Genomic DNA, 22,323 nt, shown 5'->3' on the forward strand with positions numbered 1-22,323 from the left:
GCAATTTATTGGATTTTTCCCTCTCCCTCCTCTCTCTGCCCCCTACCTTATCCCACTATCCCTTCATTGATTAGCATAATTTTTTTCTCTTTTACAAGATATTTAGAGACCTTTTATTAAATCAACTAATGGAACAGTGCTTGTTTTTAATGATATAATCAATGAAATTATTAACCAGAACAAAAAATAGAAATATATAACAGTTGTAGTGCCTACAAAGGAAGTTCCTTTGGTTTTCACCCACTGGAAGAATAACATTTTTACAGCTCTTTGCTTTTTTACTATACTGCTGCTCATAGATTCCCTTTTGTACCTTTTTTACTATCTGATCCCTTCCGGATTTTTACTCTCTCCAGCAAGTTTCTTGTAGAGGAAAAATCTTATACCTTTGACATCTCTATGTACAATTTTTATCTTCAGGGGCAAGATAAAAATACCATGTGTGACAAAATAGATAGTCCTTCCAGCATGACAGATCTTTACATGTCCCCAGACTCCTTGCCATTTGGTATGCTACTTAAAGACTATGCCACTACACATCATGAAAAAATATATTATATGTCCGTGTGTGTGTGTGTGTGTGTGTGTGTATCTGTGTGTGTATATGTATACAATTAACATTTAAGTGTGTGAAGACATCCCATACTTTTCCCAGCTGTGTGAAAGACCAGTTTACCAACCTTATTATTTCATTTTTTTGTACTGGAACATACTTCAACTAGAATATCATATTCAGTTGTATCCAAGTTTTGGCTATAACTTAAATATATTATCAATTGAAACTTCAGATTTTTCTGTTTATAGAAGCAATGGGTTTGTTTGTGTTGCTTTTTTTATGAAACCTTGTTGTCTTTTATCTGAATAAATAGGAAGACTCACTCAATAATTGCCTTGTTCATGTCCAGTAGAGAGTATTATTTCTACATGTTGGTGTCACTTCTTTTCTTGACGAACCTCAGCCTGATGTCTTTTATATTAGAGTTACATAAAGACTTGGCAGTGTGGGACAACAGAAAGAACCTTAGATTCTCAGTAAACCTGGGCTTCTTGTGGAGGTGGAATTCATATTACCAGACCAACTTAGATGTATGGGACTGAAGATAGAGAACTGAGCCTGCCTGTCAAGAAAACCTGTATTTGAATACTGTTTCAGGCACTTGATGACTCTATAACCCTGAGTGCATATTTGGCTTCTCTAACCCTCAGTCTTTTCATCCATAGACTGGGGGGGTGATAACAGCACCTCCCTCCCAAGTTGATAACCCCAACTCTGACATTTTAGTAACTATGCAGTTTTAATTTCTTCATCTATGAATAATGGGCCAGATGCTGTGCTGAAGATGCACTGATAAAAAGAAAGGCAAGATACTCCTAGATTCTGCTAAGATTCTGAAAACCTTTTTTCTTCTGGCTGCCACTGAAAAATACCAAGACATTGCTAATTAGTGAGGTGGGGGAAAAAATAATGGTAACAATTGACATTAAGTTTTTAAGTAGACTAGTGATTTCAATGGTTCCAATAACTTCTGCTGATTCAGCACCGTCCCTGCAATTTGTAGTTTTGGACAGTTGCATAGGATATTCACTGACTTAAATGACTTTATTAGTTTGTGTCACTGGCAGGACTTGAAATAGTTGAAAAATGTTTATCTCCACCTTCTGTCATGGTAATTTCATTAGCTCCCAAAGGGTCAGTTATCATCTCTCTGCAGATGACTTCCAGATATGTATTTTTATTCTTACTCTCTCCTGAGTTCCAAGTGAACATCACCAACTACATTTGACGTGAGCATCTCAGACTCAAAATGTCCAATCAATCAGTAAACATTTTTAAGTACCTACTAAGTTCTGAAGATACTAAAGGAGACAAAAAGGCAATCCCTGCCCTCAAAAAGAACTTACAATTTTAAACCATTTTTCCTTTCAAACCCACCAATCTCCAGTTATTGTTGAATTCACTATTACTCTTCCATGTCCAGTCTGTTGCCAAATCTTGTCTTTTCTATAGCCATCATTTTTATCACATCCATCCCATTTCTGTATATATCTATATAGATTCCACTGTAGTTCTTATTACTTCTCACTTTGCTATTGCAAATTAATTTAAATTAATTTAATTAAATTAATTTAATTAATTTAAATTAATCCTTTTGCCTCAGTTTCTCCCCAGTTCAAATCATTTTCCCATATAGCTGCCAGAGTAATATTTCTAAAGCATAGGCTTGGCCATTTCACTTCTTTGATCAAAAAGCATCATTGACTCCCTATTTTCTTAAGTATAAAATATATCCCTTCTATTGGACTTTTAATGGACTTCACTGACTACCTTTCAGGTGATTCTCCTTTCCACATTCTAAATTCTAGTCAAATTGGCCTACTTTCTAGCCCCTTTTCCTCTTTTGAATCTTGACTCCACCCCTCACAGCAACCCCATCAAACTCAGTTCACATGCTACCTCTTATAGGATGCATTTGCAGATTCCCTAAGTTTCTAATGCCTCACCTCTGAAATTACTTTTTAATAATTTTATGTCTATTTTTTATTCACTTTGACATTTTTGTGTTGTTTTTCACGATATAAAGACAGCATCTTGTGGCAGGGATGGTTTAATTTTTTAAAAACGTTATCCTTTCAAACTAACATAGTGACTATCATTATTAAGTGCTTAATAAATTATTCTTGGAGAGATTTATTGTCACCTTGTTTGATGGAGTACTATTCAGTTCTGATTTAATATTTAGTTATTCAGTAAATTTTCAGTTGAAACAAATCTAACAGAGATAGCTAACATTTTGCATAAAAAAAGTATTCAGAAGGATCTTGACAGACTGGAATTTGGGACTAAAGCTAATAAAGATGCAATTTAATAGTTATAAATGTCAAATCTTAAATTTCTGTTCCTTAAAAGAGTCATAGTATCTAGGGCTGCAGAGGTGATAGCCCTGGTTTACTCCACCCTGGTTAGGTTACTTCTAGAAGACTACATTAAGTTCTGGATGTCACATTTTAATTAGAAAAGTGATAATCAAGAGAGGCTCCAGATGGTGGATGTGATGATAAAGGGCCTTGGCTAACTTAAGTATTTGAAAATCTGTCCTATGGGAAAGGGTTCTTGTTAGTCCCAACAATTACAATCAAAGTAATAGAAATAGTAAGACTTAGAAGATTATAGTTTTTACAGTTTGCAGAGCATTTTGTACTTTTATCTTGTTTGATCCTCACAACAGGTTGTTGTTGTTATTGTTATTATTTATTATTATTATTATTATTATTGTTATTCCCCATCTTACAGATGAGGGAATTGTAACAGAGAGAGGTTAAACGGGTATGACCCGGGGTCATGTAGCTGGTAGATGTCTGAGGTGTCGATCTTAGGTTTTCCTGACTTCAAATCTAACATTATCTCAGTAACAAGTCAAAGTTGCAAAGAAGCAGATTTTAGCTTGTGTAAGAAAAATTGTTCTGGTGACCATTGTAATCCAAAAATGGAATGGGTTGGGTAGACTTGAGAAATAATGAAATATAAAAATCTATTGAAGCCTAAGTAACTATGTTGGTGGTATGTTTTTGAAGGAATTCTCTTGTTCGTGTAACACTTGGATAGTTGGCCCCTGACATCCCTTCCAACTCAAACATTCTATGATTCACTGACTTCATCTAGGATTTTGAGAATAGTCTAAATTAGGTGTTGCTCAGTCATAGGCTCATATATTTAGAGAAGGAGACTTAAGAGGCCAACAGATCCAATCTTTCTCATTATATGGATGAAGAACCTGAGACACAGAAACGTTGGTTTGTTTTTAGCTTGTTTTTAAAAGGATCTCCCTTTCTTGTCCTACTTGGAATTTCAGAGACTTCTTTTTGGGGGCCTTGTCAGATTCTGATCATCATGACCAGCTCCAATTTTAACCTGGACCAGTTTTCTCCTTTATGGACAATCTGATGACTTTTAGCATAGTAATGCTAAACTTAGTAACACCCAATTGGCTTTTATTTCATTGTACTACAAAACTCCCAAACTGAAGAGATGCACTAGCCTCAACTTCCTGAGTGGCAGGGATTACTGAAGTATACCATTCTTTCCCACTAGAAGGATGTAGCAGTTCAGTGACTTTCCCAGGATCACAAACCTAATAAATAGATATGGTGGGATTGAACCCAGATTTTCATATCATCAAAGTCTAATGCTCTATCCACTATATCACATAGCCAGTTCATACTATATGGCAAATGCAGATCATAGTCATCTATAAGAGGATGCTAAATAATGGCAAGGAAAGGGCACTGGACTTGGAATCAAAAGACTTAGATTATTGGTGTTTTTATTTTTTGGTTGTTGTTGTTTTTTTGCAAGGTGATAGGGTTAAGTGATTTGCCCAACATCACACAGCTAGGTGATTATTAAGTGTCTGAGGTCAAATTTGAACTCAGGTTCTCTTGACTCTAGGACTGGTGCTCTATCCACTGTGCCACCTAGCTGCCCCTAGTGTTTTTATTTCTTAACCATTTTACTTTGGCCTGATGATTAGTCCACATTGACTTATCATATGAAAGTCAAGGACTGTATTTTTCCTTTCCTTAGTATCTCCAGTGCTTACAAGAGTACCTGGTACTTAATAGGGGAAGGGAACAAACATTTATCAAACTCTTCCCATGTGCTAGACATTGTGCTAACTTTTTACATATATTACTTCATTTCATCTTCACAACAACCCCAGAAGGTGGTGCCATTATAAACCTCTTTTTATACTAGAGTAACTGGGGCAAAAAACATGCTTAAGTGACTTGCCCAGGATCACACAGCTAGTAAGGATCTGAGATGGATTTTGAACTCAGGTCTTCCTAACTCTGTGACCAAAACTCTGACCACTGTACCACCTAGTTGTCTCTTAATAAATGCATGTTCATTGACTGACTGAACTAAATGTTCTAGGACTAGGTCTCTCCAAGCACTAAAATTTTCTGGTACTTTTATAAGTTAGATCTTATTTATTCATATCAAATCCATTAAGGTTAAGGTAACATTTCCATATGTTTACTATCCTGGAGAATGAATATTATTACTAGTTTATTTTCAAATGAAGACATGGAAACCACAGCTTGGCTTACAGCTATTTCTCTTGTCATTTGTTATATTCAGCCTTCAGTCTCCCTCCTGTGTTTAGATGCTTCCATAGCAGATTTCTAAATGATCCATCTTGGACCAAGATTGGATCCAGTCTCCATTGTGGCTTCTCCACTACATAAATGAATGAATGAAAGAATAAAGCATTTATTTAATGCATACTGCATACAAAGCACAATAATACTAAGCTCTAAAGAGAGGCAGCTAGTTGACTCAATAGATAATACTGGGCCTAGAGCCAGGAAGACTTTTTTTCTCCATTAAAAACTGGCATCAAACTCTGGCTGGCTGTGTGACTCTGGGCAAATCACTTAACCCTGTTTGCCTTAGTTTCCTCATCTGTGAAATGAGTTGGAGAAGGAAATGGCAAACCATCCAGTCTCTTTGCCAAGAAAACTCCAATGTAGTCACAAAAAGTTGGACACAACTGAAAAATGACTGAATAACTATAATAAAGCTCTAAAGATACTAGAAGGAAAGTAAAACAGTCTCTGCTTTCAAATAACTCACATTCTAATGGAGACAATATAAATTTGAAAGTTTTAACTATAGGTCTGATTGAAAAGTCCCATGGTCCTTAAGGCAGAGCAATAGAAGAGATGTTAATGCTTTTTTCTTAATGTTATTTCTATTGATAAAATTATGTCAATCTTTGCTGTAGAACCATTTGATAATGCTTTTAGTGGAAATACTTTTGACAAAGGACTTTGGTAGCAAGAGTTTTTTTCTTCTTTAGTGGTGGCTATAGCACCTGAAAACTCAGTTTTCAGTCTATGTTTCCATAGGGTTTTCTTCACAGAGTGATAACTGAGGACATTGGCTAGAAGCATTCTTATTTTTTATTTATTTTCTTTTTAGGTTTTTGCAAGGCAGTGGGGTTAAGTGGCTTGCCCAAGGCCACACAGCTAGGTAATTATTAAGTATCTGAGGCTGGATTTGAACTCAGGTACTCCTGACTCCAGAGCCGGTGCTCTATCCACTGCACCACCTAGCCGCCCCCTAGAAGCATTAGTATTATCAAGGCATTTGTCTCTATCAGGATCTGAAGGGAGATTGTGGTCAATGGTGTGGTGGGGTGTGGTGGTGGTGGTGGTGGTGGTGGTGATTAGACTTCTTTGGCACTTGTGATCTCCTATCTCTGCAGCTTTGGTCGGACTGTCTTGTCTGTTTGGTCTGTGACAAACAGTTGGCATGATGCCCCTTCTCCATAGGCTGTGCTTTCCCACATACTGTCTGTGAGGTCTAGACTGGAAGCAGGACCAGTGATCTGGGAGTGCTGCCACTGAGTGCCCTTTCCTAACTGTTCTTTGGAGGCAACTGGTTAACAGTTGTTGGTGCTGTTGATGACAAAGACATCTTCTCAATGATGACTGGGAGGACTGACGTAGAAGCAGGTCTGCTAGTCTGTAGTGTGTTGCTATTCTCAAAGCTTTCATGTTCAGGGTCATGGACTGTCTTCATCAGGAATTCAGGGGAAATTTTTGTGGGGGTCTGGCAATCTAATTGGAGACACAACATACTGAAAGGTTCAGGGGAGGGGAGCACACAGAATAGCTAGGTGTTATGAGTTATCTTTATTGACCCTTCTCCTTAAATGGAGATTTTTGAAGTTTATGACTACAACCTCCAATCAGAGGATCAGAGTAGTGATGAAATCTTAGTACCAAGGCTAAATCAGTCTTGCAGGTATTTGAAGTTTTCCCAGTGGTCAGCTTCTTGGAGCATGATGGAGAAGTCAGAGAAATCCCAAAGTAGTGTATCCTGGTGGGAAATAAGTAAATACAGTGATGATCCATGATTCCAGAGTCCAGATGATGAAACATACTCTCTATTAAAGGAGATGTAAAAGATTTAGAATGGAGGATGAATTGTATACCTGGGGTTCTAAAATTTTTTTTTCAAGGCAATGGGATTAAGTGGCTTGCCCAAGGCCACACAGCTAGGTAATTATTAAGTGTCTGAGGCCATATTTGAACTCTGGTGCTCCCGACTCCAAGGCTGGTGCTCTATCCACTGCACCACCTAGCTGCCCAGTTCTAAAATTTTTAATGCAATAAAACTTTTTTAAAGAAGCCAATGTGATTTTTAGCTGTTAAACCTTAAAATTGTTTTTTGTTTTTTATTTTTAAAGATTTTATTTATTTTGAGTTTTACAATTTTTCCCCTAATCTTACTTCCCTCCCCCCACCCCCCACAGAAGGCAATTTGTGTTTGCGTGTTGTACATTGATCCAAATTGAGTGTGATGAGAGAGAAATCATATCCTTAAGGAAGAAACAAAAAGTATAAGAGATAGCAGGATCAGACAATAAGATATCAGATTTTTTTCCCCTAAATTTAAGGTAATAGTCCTTGCTCTTTGTTCAAACTCCACAGTTGTTTCTCTAGATACAGATGGTATTCTCCATTGCAGAGAGCCCCAAATTGTCCATGATTGTTGCACTGATGGAATGAGCGAGTCCATCAAGGTTGATCATCACCCCCATGTTGCTGTTAGGGTGTACAGTGTTTTTCTGGTTCTGCTCATCTCACTCAGCATCAGTTCATGCAGATCCCTCCAGGCTTCCCTGAATTCCCATCCCTCCTGGTTTCTAATAGAATAATAGTGTTCCATGACATACATATACCACAGTTTGATAAGCCATTTCCCCAATTGAAGGATGTTTACTTGATTTCCAATTCTTTGCCACCACAAACAGCTGCTATGAATATTTTTGTATAAGTGATTTTTTTTTACCCTTTTTCATCATCTCTTCAGGGTATAGACCCAGAAGTGGTATTGCTGGATCAAAGGGTGTGCATATTTTTGTTGCCCTTTGGGCATATAAACCTTAAAATTGTATTAAAACTTTTGAAACACCCTGAATATTTTTATAACAGCCATTGAAGGGATTTATTTTGTTTTTCTTTTTTATATTCCCTAATAGAATGGGGATAGAAAGGAGTAAAAATAGATTTGTTAATTGTTTTAAAAAGGTGAATATGTTGCTGTTGTCCTTCATTTTTGAAGACATCATTGAGGTGATGCCATGAATTTGAGTGAGGGACTGTTGTGCTCAGTCACCAGTCTCACTTTCTCCTTTAGAGTCATCTGAATCTATTGCCCAGATATGAATCAGGCAACTGGAGATGACCCTGGATCTGAGACAGTCAGCGTCAAGTGACTTGCCCAAGATCACATGGTTAGTAAGTGTCAAGTGTCTGAGACTGGATTCGAATTCCCATCCTCCCGACTCCAAGACCAGTGTTCTATTCACTGCATCACCTTGCTGCCCCTACAGATGAGAATGTTGCATGCCTTTTCAGATAAGGTCACTATATTTGTAGTTTTACTTAGTTATTTTACTTTGCTACAAGAGACTACTTTTATGAAGCAAAAGTAATCTATAAATGTTTGTGACATTAAATTAAAACACTAATAAAACTGAAAATAAATATTCTTGTTTTTTAATTAATTTATCCTGGAGTGAATGTGAGAGTGACCACAGTTTTTTAGGCTTTGGAGTGGCATTGATGCCACTTTATGGGGGATAAATTGAAGGCATTCTATTGAGGCATAGAAATAAATCAGGAAATTGCAGAACTTCTAGCAAGATATGAAGGCCTAAACTCAGGTTGTCATCATGGTAAATGGAGAGAAAAGGAGGGATGCAGGTGATTCTACAGATTACAGATTGTAGAAGTTGAAATGACAAGACTTGGCAACTCATTGGATACAGTAAGATTCCTGATCATATATGATTCTTGATTCTTCTCATGAGAACTTGTCACAAAAAACACAGGTTATTATACTTGTACATACATACATGCATACATATATTCATATACATACACATACACACAGAAGACCTGAGTTCCAATCTTGGCAACTTACCTTTATAAGTTCTGTGATCTTGGGCAAGTCACATAATTTTTCTGAACCTCAGTTTCCTCTCCCTATTTCATAGGATTGTTGTGATAAAAAAATTTTAATAAGCTACAAGTTGTATATAAATGTGAGTGGGCCGGCTCAGTGCCACAGTAGAAAGAGTATTGGACTTAAAGTACTAAGTCAGGAAGCCTCATCGTGGAGAGTTCAAACTTGGACACATAGTATCTTTGCACAGTATCTCTGGAATCTTTGCTAAGAAAACTCCTAATTGAGTCACTAAGAGTCAGACATTTTGAAAGCACCAATAGCTCCAATAAGATGTTCTAGTCCTTTTATTCCCACACCTTGGCTCATCTCTTTATTCCTTTCCTGTAGTTCTCAGGTGATAAGACTATTAGTCCTGTCTAGAACTCCTTCATTTTAAAGTAAAAAACCTAGTTGGTCACTTGCTTGTCTAAGTCATTATAAAATATTAAATATGGAAAAGATTTTAAAGATCATCAGTTCAATTTCCTCATTTTTCAGATGAAGAAATGGAGGTCTAGACCATGGAACCATTATATGGGAAAGCCAGAATTCAATCTACATCTTGTGACTCCATGACTAGTATTCTTTTTTTGTTTTGTTTTATAAGACAATGGGGGGTTAAGTGACATGCCCAAGGACACACAGCTGGTATCAAGTATCTGAACTCACATTTGAACTCAGGTCCTCCTGACTCCAGGACCAATGCTCTAAACCCTGCTCTACTACTTAGCTGTCCCCCATGTCCAGTATTCTTAATACTAAACTATGATGGATCAGTTTACTTAGGACCCTAAATACCATTCCAAGGCAAAGCAGCATGATATAATCAGTGGAGTATTGTACTTGTATACCGCTCTACCACAAAAGGTGGCTGTATGTAAATTACAACCTCTGCCTCAGTTTCTTCATTTGAAAAATGGGACTAATAATAGAAAAAGTACCAGCTGAGGGAAGGAAGAAACATGAGAACAGGGAAGGAAAACATTGAAATAACTTCTATGGGGAGTAGTAAGGTGAGGAATCAGTTAGGGAGGAATTAAAATAATTGCTTTACTGCAGTGAGAGACAAATTGAAATTAGATAATATGCATAACCCAACATTGTGAGTCTTCAACTAATAGCAAAAGAATTTGAAGAAGTACAAACTAGCTTTCCCACCAAATTTCCTTCAGAACTAGAAGACACAGTAAAAAGAATTATGTTCCAGAAACACCCCCTGCCCCCCCCAAAAAGATATCATGTTCAAGTCAAGGAGGACTTAGGGAGAAAGACATCTATAGTTAGTTCAGATGGGATCTGACTAAGAATGCACATGGAGTATTCCAGAAAGCAGGTATAGAAAGATTGCTGAGAGTGAACATTGGAATAGGAAGAGATCCCAGAAGATCCCTGAAGTAGTGCTGTAGGTAGGAATGACTACCGTCTGGCAGTTCTGTTTCTTGCTACCCAGGTCCAAGACAGAAATTGGGAAGAAAGGAACAGGGGCCATACTGAGAAGAAAAAATTCTGGTATCCATACAATTGCTGTATAACTCTGATTCTAGGAACAGAATGGGGACTCATTTTTAGCCTACAGAAGAAGCCTGTAGTGGAGTTGGTCTGGAATTGCTGAACCTCCCAGAGGACTCATAGTGGCTGGGTCCAATAGCAGTGTACTGAAACTCTCAATCAGGGACAGCTTGCCAACAGACTCAGACCTGGTTCAGGAGCTTGCAGAGCCCTAATCAGGAAGTCAGTGAAGAGATCTTACCCTGGATCATGTCACTTTGGGAGCACTGAAAACTTGCAGACCAGACCCCCAGCTTGAGCTGTAAAAATAATGCAAGGACATAAGAGGACAGAAGCTCAGGCCAGACATCCCCTCAAAATACACAGAGCATAAAAGAAACATTTTTTTTAACAAACGCTTAATGTCAAGAAGTAGGTTGGAAGAATAAACAGAAGGAAAGGGAAGGGAATAAACTTCTACATAGTATCTACAATATGCCAGGTACTTTTATAAATATTATCTCATCTAATCCTTACAACTGTAAAATAGGTGCTATTAGTTATCATTTTACACTTGAAGAAATTGAGGCAAACAGAGGTTGTTACTTGCCCAGAGTCACACATAGCTGGGTAATGTCTGAGATCAGATTTGAACTCAGGTCGCCCTGACTTGTGACCCTAGATTTTATCCACCATGCTACCAGCTGCAGGATGATTATTTTTTTTAAAGAGTTATTATGTTGATAGGGAAATTCAAGACACAAGCCCGGAGCAAGAGAATGACTTAAAATATCTATAAGCAGCTTCTACTTCCAGTGAACACCAAATGGTAGACGGCGCCAGTGCTGCAGGAGGAGCAGGAGGCCCCAGGGGCCCGGGAGTCAGAGCTTCAGGCGGCTTCCACAGTGGCTTCAGCAATGGAGGCCAAGGCAGGGGCCGGGGCTGTGGTCAAGGCTGCAGCTGCATGGGGCCCGGGGAGGAAAGGCCAAAGACAAGGAGTGGGTTCCTGTCACTAAGCTGGGCCGCCTCATCAAGGACATGGAGATCAAGTCTTTGGAAGAAACTTAATCTTTTCTCCCTTCCTATCAAGGAGTCTGAGATCATAGATTTCTTTCTGGGATCTTCATTGAAAGATGAGATTCTGAAGATCATGCCTGTTCAGAAACAAACTAGAGCTGGACAGGTTCAAGGTTTTTGTGGCCCTTAGTGACTACAATGGCCATGTTGGTCTAGGTGTCAAGTATTCCAAGGAAGTGGCCACAGCAATTTGTGGTGCTATCATTCTGGCCAAGCTTTCCATCGTTCCTGTGAGACAGGGCTACTGGGGGAACAAGATTGACAAGCCTCACACAGTGCCCTGCAAGGTCACTGGGCGCTGTGGATTGGTTCTAGTGCGCCTGATCCCCTCCCCTAGAGGTACTGGCATTGTTTCTGCTCCTGTGCATAAGAAGCTCCTAATGATGGCTGGAATTGATGACTACTACACTTCTGTAAGAGGCTGTACTGCAACTCTGGGCAACTTTTGCTAAAGCTACCTTTGATGCTATCTCTAAAACATAGAGCTGCCTAACCCCAGACCTGTGGAAGGAGACTGTGTTCACAAAGTCTCCCTATCAGGAATTCACAGATCCTCTTGTGAAGACTCACATTTGTGTGTCTGTGCAGAGGACCCAGGCAGCTGCTGTGGCAACCACATAGATTTGTTTTTTTATAAACAAGGAATAAATTTGAGCTATGCCTGATAAAAAAAAATTATAAGCAAAACCTCAAAGAGAAAAGGCAAGTTGGATACAAGTCCAATCAGCTAAAAAATAATCTTAAATGTTAAATGAAGGCTATGGAAGAAAAAGAAAGATTGACAGCTTGAATAAAGAAGTACAAAACTTTATCTAAGAAAGTGTCTGGATATATTAGAATTGATTACTAAGAAGCTAATGACTCCATGACACATCATAAAATATCCAAAGTCAAATAACAAAAAAAGAAAGAAAGAAAACATAATATATCTCACAGGACAAGCAACTGACTTGATAAACAAGTCAAAAATCATTAGACTAGGGGCAGCTAGGGTTCACAATGGATAGAGCATCAGCCCTGGAGTCAGGAAGACCTGAGTTCAAATCTGGTCTCAGCCACTTAATCATTAGCTGTGTGACCTTGGGCAAGTCACTTAACCTCATTGCCTTGCCAAAACCAAAAAAAAATCATTAGACTACCTGAAAGCCATAACCAATAAAAAGTGTCTAAACATCCTATTTCAAGAAATCTTACAAATAAAAGTATTTAGAGCTTTTATAACTGGGGAACAGAGGAGAGATTGAAATAATCCACTCTTCACCTTTTAAAAGAAGCTCCAAAATGAATACTCTTGAGAAATATCATAGCCAAAATTAAGGTCAAAGAAAAATTACTGCAAGCAACCAAAAGAAAGAATTCAAGTGTCAAGGAGTCGTATCACAGAAGATTTAGTAGCCACCACAATAAAGGACTCTAGAGCTTGAAATATGATATTTTAAAGGGGGAAAAAATTTAGGCTTGTAACCTTGAATAGCTTGTCCAGCAATACTGAGTACAATTCTACAGGGGGGTGGGGTGGAAAGAGATTGTGAGATTTCCACTAGATCTATTTAGCAGCTCATGAATAGGATCAGAGAAAAGTGGTTGAAGGAATTATTCTAAGACTGAAGTTTGCCTACTACTGGAAGGAATGTGCTATAAGGGATTGTAGAGCAAAGGACAGGGTAGAATTGGAATTCTGATCAGGATGAGAAAGGAAATTGGAGTATGAATAATTCCTGACAAAATAATGAGGTATTAGAGGAATGAAAGCTCTCAGAGCAAAGAATAGTGCTGCATAAGTCAAGTTGGAATAAGAGAAAAGAGGGGCAGCTAGGTGGTGCAATGGTTAGAGCACCAGCCCTGAAGTCAGGGGGCCTCAGACATTTAATAATTGCCTAGCTGTGTGACCCTTAGGCAAGTCACTTAATCCTATTGCCTTAAATAAATTTTTTAAAAAGAAAAGAGATAAGGACAGAATTAATAGAATTTCTAGTTAAGGAAATGGAGAGTTTTGTGACTAATAATACTTCCCTTGCCTCCCTCAATGAGCCATCAAAAGGATGGTTTCCATAAAAGGAAAACTTCCTAACAATTAGAGCTATCCAAAAATGTTTCATAAGATAATGAGATTCCTCACTCTATTACTGGAAGTCTTTGAGTTGATTTTCTGTTTTTGTTTGTTTTTTAATCATATGCTGGGGGTTTTTTTAGACATTCTTTTATTTTTAGTTACAAATTCTAATTCCTTTCCCATCCATTGAGAAGGCAAGCAATAAGATTCATTATACATGTAAAGTCATACAAAACATTTCTATATTAGCCATGATTTCCCCCCCCAAGCAAAAAAGGTAATGAAAATAATTTTTTTTAAAAAATCATTCTGTACTCAAAAGTTCATCAATTCTCTTGATGTAGATAATAGTTTTCATCATGAGTCCTTTGGAATTGTCATGGATCACTGTATTGCTCAAAATAGCTAAGTCTTTCACAGTTGATTAATGTTGTATTGCTGTTACTGTGTGTAGTATGCTTCTGGTTCTGCTTTACTACACTCTACATTCATTCATATAAGTCTTCACAGGTTTTTCTGAAACTATATTGTTTGTCATTTCTTATAATAACACAATAGTTATTTCTTCACATTCATATCCAGCCATTCCCAAGTTGTTGAGTAGATGCCAATCTACTCAATTTCTTATTCTTTGTCCCCACAAAAAAAGATAGCTACTATAATTATTTTTTGCATGTATGAGTCCTTTTTTACTTTGATCTTTGGGATACTGACATAGTCATGATATTATTGATGGATCAAAGTTTTATAACCTTTTGGTAACAGACTAGAAGTCTTTGAACAGACTAGAAGATTGCTCCTTACTATGTTTTGGAAAGGATCCCTGTTATAGAGAAGGTTGGACTGAATGATTATTTAGACTCAACTTAATTAAGTTTGATAAAATCTTAAAGACTATCTAGTCAGTCACATCTCATTTTATTGGATGAAGGCCCAGGGAAGGGAATGGACTTGGTTAAGGTCACATTGCTTAGAAAGGGAACCGGATTTCAGGTCTCTTGACTCCCAAGAGAAGGTTTCTAACCTCTGAAGTATCTTTTAGCTTTGGGGAGTTTGTTATTTTATAGCTTCATAGAAAATTTGGAACCTAATCAAGATGTCGAAAGAAGGAAGGAATTTCATTAGGAAATGTGAAGTACATCCCTTCTGGTACAGGGGGGTGAATATATGTTAAAAGGCTAAAACAAGATTGTGGAGGCCCTTGAGTGCCTGGAAACCTGAATGGATTTTTGTGTATTTATCACTTGAGAATCAATCCCTTCAATGAAGTACTAAAATCAAAACTAATTAAACCTAATTGGAAAAGAAAGCAAGAGAAACAAAGTCAACAGTTTAGCCAACCTGATATGCACAATACTGATTGTGTTGGTCACCATATCCAGTTTTTTGAACTGTGACTGTGAAACTAACCACAGAAAGGAAATTACTTGATGTAGCCAAACAAAAATCTGACTGGGTTTATAATGTCACTTAAATTTCTTCTTAGAGGCTTGTGAACCTTTGACTTTTTTCTTTATATAAGCCCAATATAATGAGTGGTGTAATGTAAGAGTTATCTCAGGATGAAGTCATCTCAGTGGAATGTGCCTGTGTCTTAAAAACCTGATAAACATCGCTCCATGGTATTTTAAGAGATTAAAAGAGACTTAGACATGTAAATGTTACTTTCACATTATTATAACCAAGGAAGCTCATGACCCAGCTATCCAAACAGCTGTGCTTCAGACAAAATGAGCAGTTTGACTGGGGGGGATTGGCTATTCCTTTTAAACCAACTGTCTAATCCCTGTACTGGTCTTGAATATGAATTACAGAAAATAATAGAACCATCATCTGTAAGACATGCTGATGTCCTCTTTTGCTCCTGATTGCAGTTCATTCATTTTTTTTTAATGTAAATTCTCCTCTGGCATCAGTCATTCAGAAAGCCTTTATTAAGCTCCTATTATATGCTAGGCAATGTGCAGAGTTCTGAGGACAAAAATAAGCTACAAGACAATCCCTGACCAAGAAGAGCTTCAACTTCCACTCTAGGCAACACATATATACAAAGAAGCTATATCCAGGATAAACTGGAAATTATCAATAGAGGAAGACACTAAAATTGAAAGATATCCAGAAAAGCTTCCTGTAGAAGGTGAGATTGTAGCTGGAACCTGAGAGAAACCAGGAGATATAAGGGAGGGGAGAACATTCCAGGCATGCATACCCCCCAGTGTTGGGGGATGGAGGTTTTTACCACATGTCAAGGAAAAATAGTCCAAGAGAACATTTTGGGTGAATTCTCTAAATGTGTGTATCTCTTGTTTCTTTTGGCCTATTTTCATGCTTCCTTGCTGATAAAGGACAGCACCTTCTCTGATGAGGGCATGCCATGCTGGGCGGTCCTGTGCCTGTGTCTTCTATGTTGTGCAATCAATTCCAAAGTTCTTAAGCGAGACCTTGAGAATGTTTTTGTATTGCTCTTTCTGACTGTTACGTGAGAGTTTGCTTGTGTGATTTCTCCATAAAATAATTTTTCAGGCAAGCATATGTTTGGCATTTGAACACCAAGACCAGTCTATGAGAGAAGCACTCTCTGTAAAAGAATTTGCATTGGAGAAAGGACCTTATGCTGCCAGGTGATCTTCAGAATCTTCCTAAGGTAGTTTAAATGGAAGCAATTCATTTTTCTAACATGGCGCTGGTAGACTGTCCAGGTTTCACAGACATACAGCAATGAGGTCAACACAACAGCTCTGTAGACCTCTTCTGTTTAGTAGTCAGTCTAATACCTCTTCTCTCCCACACTTTCTTTTGGAGCCTCCCAAATACTGAACTAGCTCTGGCAATGCTAGTGTCAACCTCATTGTCAATGGATTCCTCCTTGGAAAGGACACTACCAAGGTAAATGAACTTGTCCACAGAACTCAAAGTTTCTCTATTTGCTATAATTGATGGTTTCACATATGGATGGTGTAGTGCTGTCTGATAGAGCACCTGGATTTTCTCAGAGTTAATTATTAGGCCAAAATTAGCACAAGTCTCAGAGAAATCATCCATACTTTGTTGCGTCTCAGCTTCAGAAGCTGTATTGAGGGCACAATCATCTGCAAATGGAAGATCATGCACCAGCACTGCCTCCACTTTGGTCTTGGCTTGTAACATTTTCAAGTTGAAGAATTCATCATCAGTGTGGTAGCTGACCCTGATGCCCTGTTCACACTCAGTGAAGGTGTTTGATAACATGACTGAAAATATCATGTTAAAAAGCATAAGAGCAAGGACACAGCTTTTTCACTCCATTGGTCTTGTATCACTGGGGGCAGGAGAGGAGGGGACAAATGGAGGGATTTGGGTGCACATAGAACCAATACAGAAAAAGGTGGCCATGGAACCCGCTTTATCATGTGAAGTTCATATCTGAGAGCCAAAACAAGGAAGAAATGAAAGAGGAAAACTTCAAAATGACTTTTTAAAGATAAACTTTATTTGATTACCTCTAGTGATAAGGAAACTTCTCAAGCCAGTCCATTTTACTTTTGAATAACTAAATGTTTTTTTCCTTGTATCAGCCAAAAGTCTTCCTCTAATAGCTTCCACTGGTTGCTCGAATTCTGCCCTCTTGTAGTAAGATCAATTTGAATTTCTCTTCTATGTAATAATCCTTTAAATACTTGAATATAACTGTCTTGTCTTTCTGGCTCAAATCTTCTCTTCTCAAAGGTCAACATTTCCAATACCCAACTTATTTTCACATGTCATGGCTCAACTGCTAGCTTCCATTTATGTGCCCTGAAACTCCTTTGATTTGTCAGTGTCCTTTTTAAAAATGTGTTGGCCTGAACTGGACATAAACTACCAAGGGAGTAGTTTGAACAAAGTAGAGGTTAATGGACAATCTCTTGTCACTCTGGGCTTTGCCTCTATTAATGCAGCCTAAAATTTCAACAAACATATTGGACTACAGTTTCACAAAGTTGACTCACTGAACTTAGAGTTCATTAAAATTCATGTGTCTTTTCCTCTTGAACTTATCCTTGCTTTTACTATTAATATTTTGAAATCAAGAGCAGAACTTTGCCTTTATTTATATTAAAATTATCCTCTTAGATTTGTCCCATCATCCAAATATATGTGTTGTTTGGGGACCCCCTATCATTTGTATTGATAAACACATCATCCATTTATGAATGTTAAATAGGACAAAGGCAAGAACAGACCTTTAAGGACACTGCAATGTTTTATTAATCTAAAATTGATATTCTACAGAGTCCACTAAATGAATGAATACTCCTGGAGCTTTCTTTTCCCTAATTCTCTGCTCTTGTTGGCAGCTGTCATCATACTGTGCTTAAGTAGCAAAAACAGAAAAACACATTTGCAATTTTTAACTTGCTGGAAAGGGAAACTGTACTCCCAAACTCACAAATTATCAGGGCAACTCCCCTTTTCCAGTTGTTGATATTGTGTTGTTTGAAACAAGAGAAGTCCTGAAAAAGAAGTTGTTTCATTCTATTCAGTACTAAACTAGCAGTTGTTTCCACACAGTAGCAGAAGTCACTTTAGGAATAGCTGGTGTTTATGTAACATTTTCCCTTTTTTACAAAGGTTTTTTTTTTTTTTTTCCCTTTATGGCATCCTTATTAGGTAGGCATTTCTTATCTCATTGTCAAACTGAATGAATGTCTTGACTTCATTCATAGCTAATAAATAGCATCTTTTGAGTTCATACCCTTTTGATTTCTGGTAGCACTTTGGGCTTTTGCCACCATAAGATCTATAGCAAAGATACCAAAAATATGAAATTAACCCTTGACAGTTTGTGCCTCTTAGTGATTCTGTGCCATGGAGTGCTTCAAAATTTCTTTTCTCTTTTTTTTTTTCCTTCTTTTTCTTTCATTATCACCTTATGGTCCAATGGAGTGCTGTTTCACCCCCTCTCCACTTTCTGGTCTTCTACTCAAAACTCCCGTTCCCCTAGAGAGGCTATCTTCAGTTTGCTTTTACTAGGAAAATAATCCAATTCAGGTAGTTCACATAAGGGGATCTCAAGGGATGTGTTAACCGAGAAGTTTACAAATGAATCTACAAGTATGGTGTTAAGACATTTCATTAGTGTTGGACTCTTTTTAACCTCATTTGGGGTTTTCTTGGCAAAAGTACTGGAGTGATTTACCATTTCCTTCCCTAGCTCACTTTACAGATGAGGAAGCTGAGGCAAACAAGATAAAGCAACTTGCTCAGGATCACAAAGGTAAGGTAGTAATAAATGTCTGAGGCCAAATTTGAACTCAAAATCGTGAGTCTTCCTGATTCTGACCTGTTAGCTCTATCCACTGTGTCACCTAGTTGCTTCCTCAAGTATGGTAGTACAGTAGACAGGATCCTGGACTAAGATTTAGATAATGTTAGGTCTAGTCCTTCTGTTACTAAATTATTTTTAACCCATCTCATCCCAGAACTTCGGTTTCATGATCTGTGAAATTCTAAAGGTAATACCCATCTGGCTTTCCTGAGGGAGGGAGGTGAGGTGTGAAGTTGTTACAAGGATCAAGTTATGCATATGAATGCACTTGGCAAATAGTAAAGAATTACAAAAACATAAGATGGCAATAGGCATATAAAAAATAAAGCATTTTGTGATAGCAACTCTGAATTTTTAAAGTTCTCTATACTCTTTATTGTGAATATCCTATAAAGAGATAGCAATCCTGAATTCAATCCCCCCGACCTGACCCTGTCCCCTGAATGCCTTTGGTCAGTTTAGCCTTTGGGGGCCAACCTTTTAGTGGTAGACTTTTCCAGGGTTACTTTGGCTGGTCTTCAGATAACAAGACACACAAACTGTTTCTGTGCCCCTTCTTTAGCTATTTCTAGTTTGGTTTGATCTACCACACAGCATGACGCTAATGATATAGCCTTCTGGAGCTCAGAGTCACTTCCATGCCACAAGGCAGTATCCAAATAGGATATCCCCAGAGAATCTCAGAAGATATTTAGGCCCATTTATTACTTTACCATCAAGCACTTTGACAGCATCCCAGACAAATAACTTATACTTTAGTAATGGGTATATCATGCTCTCTTAAGGCATTTTATAGTTTAAGGGAGTTTTTGCTTCTATTGAGCCCAAATTTACCTCCTTATAATTGTTTCCTATATCCTCTTTTCTGCTTCTGCAAAGATGCTTTTCATTTTGGCTCTGAGATCAAGCAGTACAAAGTTCATCTTTCTTACATAGGATAGACTGTCAATTTTTTTATAGTAGTCATACTCCCCTTCAGTCTTATTTTCTCCAGTCTTTTAATTGCATGTTAATATGATGTATTGAAGTCATGAGAGATCTAATGTTGCTTTCATACTTTAAAAAAATAGAATGGGACAGCTAGGTGGCACAGTGGATAGAGCACCGCCCCAGAATGAGGAGGAACTGAGTTCAAATTTGGATCAGACACTTAATAATTACCTAGCTTTGTGTCCCTGGGCAAGTCACTTAACCCCATTGCCTTGCCAAAAAACCTCAAATACATAGTGTACATTTCATAAAATTAAAATGTCCCAAAAGCAAGTTAGTACAGTCCCATTTTACCAAGACCAAAAGTGATTTAATATAAACTATCATAAAAATAGACAACTATCAAAAAGTAGACAACTTGGTCATTTAGAAAATATCTAAAGTTATATTCCCTCCTCCCCCTCAAAAAAAATTACCCCTCTATCTTGTTTGTATCCCAGCAGATGCCATTTATTGACTCTCCCTTCCCTATTTGTTAATGTAGTAGCAAGTATTAGGAGATTTTTTTTCCTTATTGCAGTGGCCTTTGCAGTTTTTAGTAAGAAATAATATCCTGCACATCTTTGTGAGGTTAGTCATACTTTTTTATTGATCTAATTTGACATTTTAGTTTATCTCAGAATGTCTGGCATTCTCTAAAGTACTGGAATATGGCATTATATTGTAAACCATCCCATCAACTTCATTCAAAGATTTGTTGCCTTGCAATTCTTTGTGAAGTGTGAGAAATTTATTTTACTCAGATGAATCTTGATTATGTTCATGTACATACATATGTTGGAAATATATGTACAAGTTAGATACACATAAGATAACTCTCATTTCTTTAGTTTGTAAAACCTAAAGTACTCTCCTCCTAGATCCTCCAGGGAGTTGGATGACCATATATGTACTATCACCTTAAGAATATTCCATAGCTCTTTCATTAAAAAAGCGACTACAAAATAATTTATAGTGGCAAGTATTTACTATAGTTGTATATTTTGGGAAATGCCTACATATTATATATAGTTTTTTTTCTAATATCATTACATTACCTCAGAGAACTGTATCATCTTAGGACTTAGAAAGAAGAGAGTATCAGACAAGGAGACAATGATAGTGTCTGAAGTTACAGAAAGGTCAAGAAGAATGAGAATTGAGAAGAAGTATTACATTTGGCAATTAAGAGATCAGTGATATCTTTACAGACAACAATTTTGGTTAAATGAGGTCAGAATCCAAATTATAGAAGAGTGAGAAAAGAGAAAAATGGAGGTTTCTATTGTCTGCTTTCTCAGGTAGTTTAATTACAAAAGACAGGAGAGATATGGGACAGTAATGGAGATGGAAGGATCAAGAAAGGGTTTTTTGAGAATGAAGAGTCATGAATATGTTTGTAAGCAGGAGGGAAACAGCTGGCAGACCAAGAGATTGAAGATAAGTGACAGAGTGGGAATAATAAAGAGGACCAACTGCTAGAGGGGAGAGGATGGAATGGACTCACTTGTGCAGGTCATGGGGTTTGTCTAGTTAAAGAGAAGGGCCACCTCTTTATGAAACAGGAGTGAACTAGTTGTGATAGTAGACATGAGAGTGATATGACATGAAGAAGGGGGGGAGCTTTATTTTTTGTTTGATTCTTAGTAAAGTTTGAAATAAAGTTCTTAGCTGAGAGGTTGGGGGGGGGGGGAAGAAACCATGGGGAAATTTGACCAGGGATGAAAAGATATGGAAGAGCAGCTGTGGTGAGTGGGATGTTAAATTAATTAGGGAGGTTTAGAAGGACTATCAATAGGGTAAACGGAGAAAAAAGACTTGAGAGAAGAAAACAGGGTGGGATTGAATTGATTTACCAAAGCGTCAAGAAGGGGGAAAGAAGAACATTTGGCTAGGGGACATGACCTAGGAGTCAAAGCATTAGACATCATGGTGTGGATCAAGACCAGGGCCTGACACTAGATAGCAGAGGAAGAGGTGGAAAGTCAATAGATCATGAACAGATAAGGGAATTTCACCTTTATGTGCATCTGGTGCATTTGTGGGTTGTTACAAGATCAAAGGTATGATCATATGTTTTGTGACTGAATGATGGAGGAACAGATAATGGGAAGCAAATAGGTTGAGAAATCAGGACTTTAGTGTGCTTGAGGAAATATCAGTAAGTATGTTGATAACCCCTTGTGTGAAGATCAGAGAAAAAGAAAGAAAGATTATCAGTCAGGTGCTGAACTTATTGGGGAAGTAGAGGGAGGGATTCCTGCAGGTCTGTAGGCCACAGCTGTCAGGATTTTAAGGACAGCCAGTGCTGGAGAGAGTAGCCAAGGAGGCTATGTCGTCAGAAGGGAGCTAGGTTTCATTGGTTGTCAAAAGATAGAAAGAGTGTGAAAGGAAAAGATTTAAGATTAAATCGGGTTTATTGTCTTT

General features: G+C 37.7%; 1 protein-coding gene and 1 pseudogene across 3 annotated transcripts in view; both read left to right on the forward strand.

Annotated features, from left to right (window-relative positions):
* UVRAG (UV radiation resistance associated) overlaps positions 1 to 22,323 on the forward strand; it is a 383,712-nt gene that overhangs the window by 279,306 nt on the left and 82,083 nt on the right. The window lies entirely within an intron of this gene.
* Positions 4 to 21,561, forward strand: LOC141508365 (small ribosomal subunit protein uS5 pseudogene; annotated as a pseudogene).

Source organism: Macrotis lagotis, chromosome 1 (genome assembly GCF_037893015.1).
Source record: "Macrotis lagotis isolate mMagLag1 chromosome 1, bilby.v1.9.chrom.fasta, whole genome shotgun sequence".
NCBI lineage: Eukaryota > Metazoa > Chordata > Mammalia > Peramelemorphia > Peramelidae > Macrotis > Macrotis lagotis.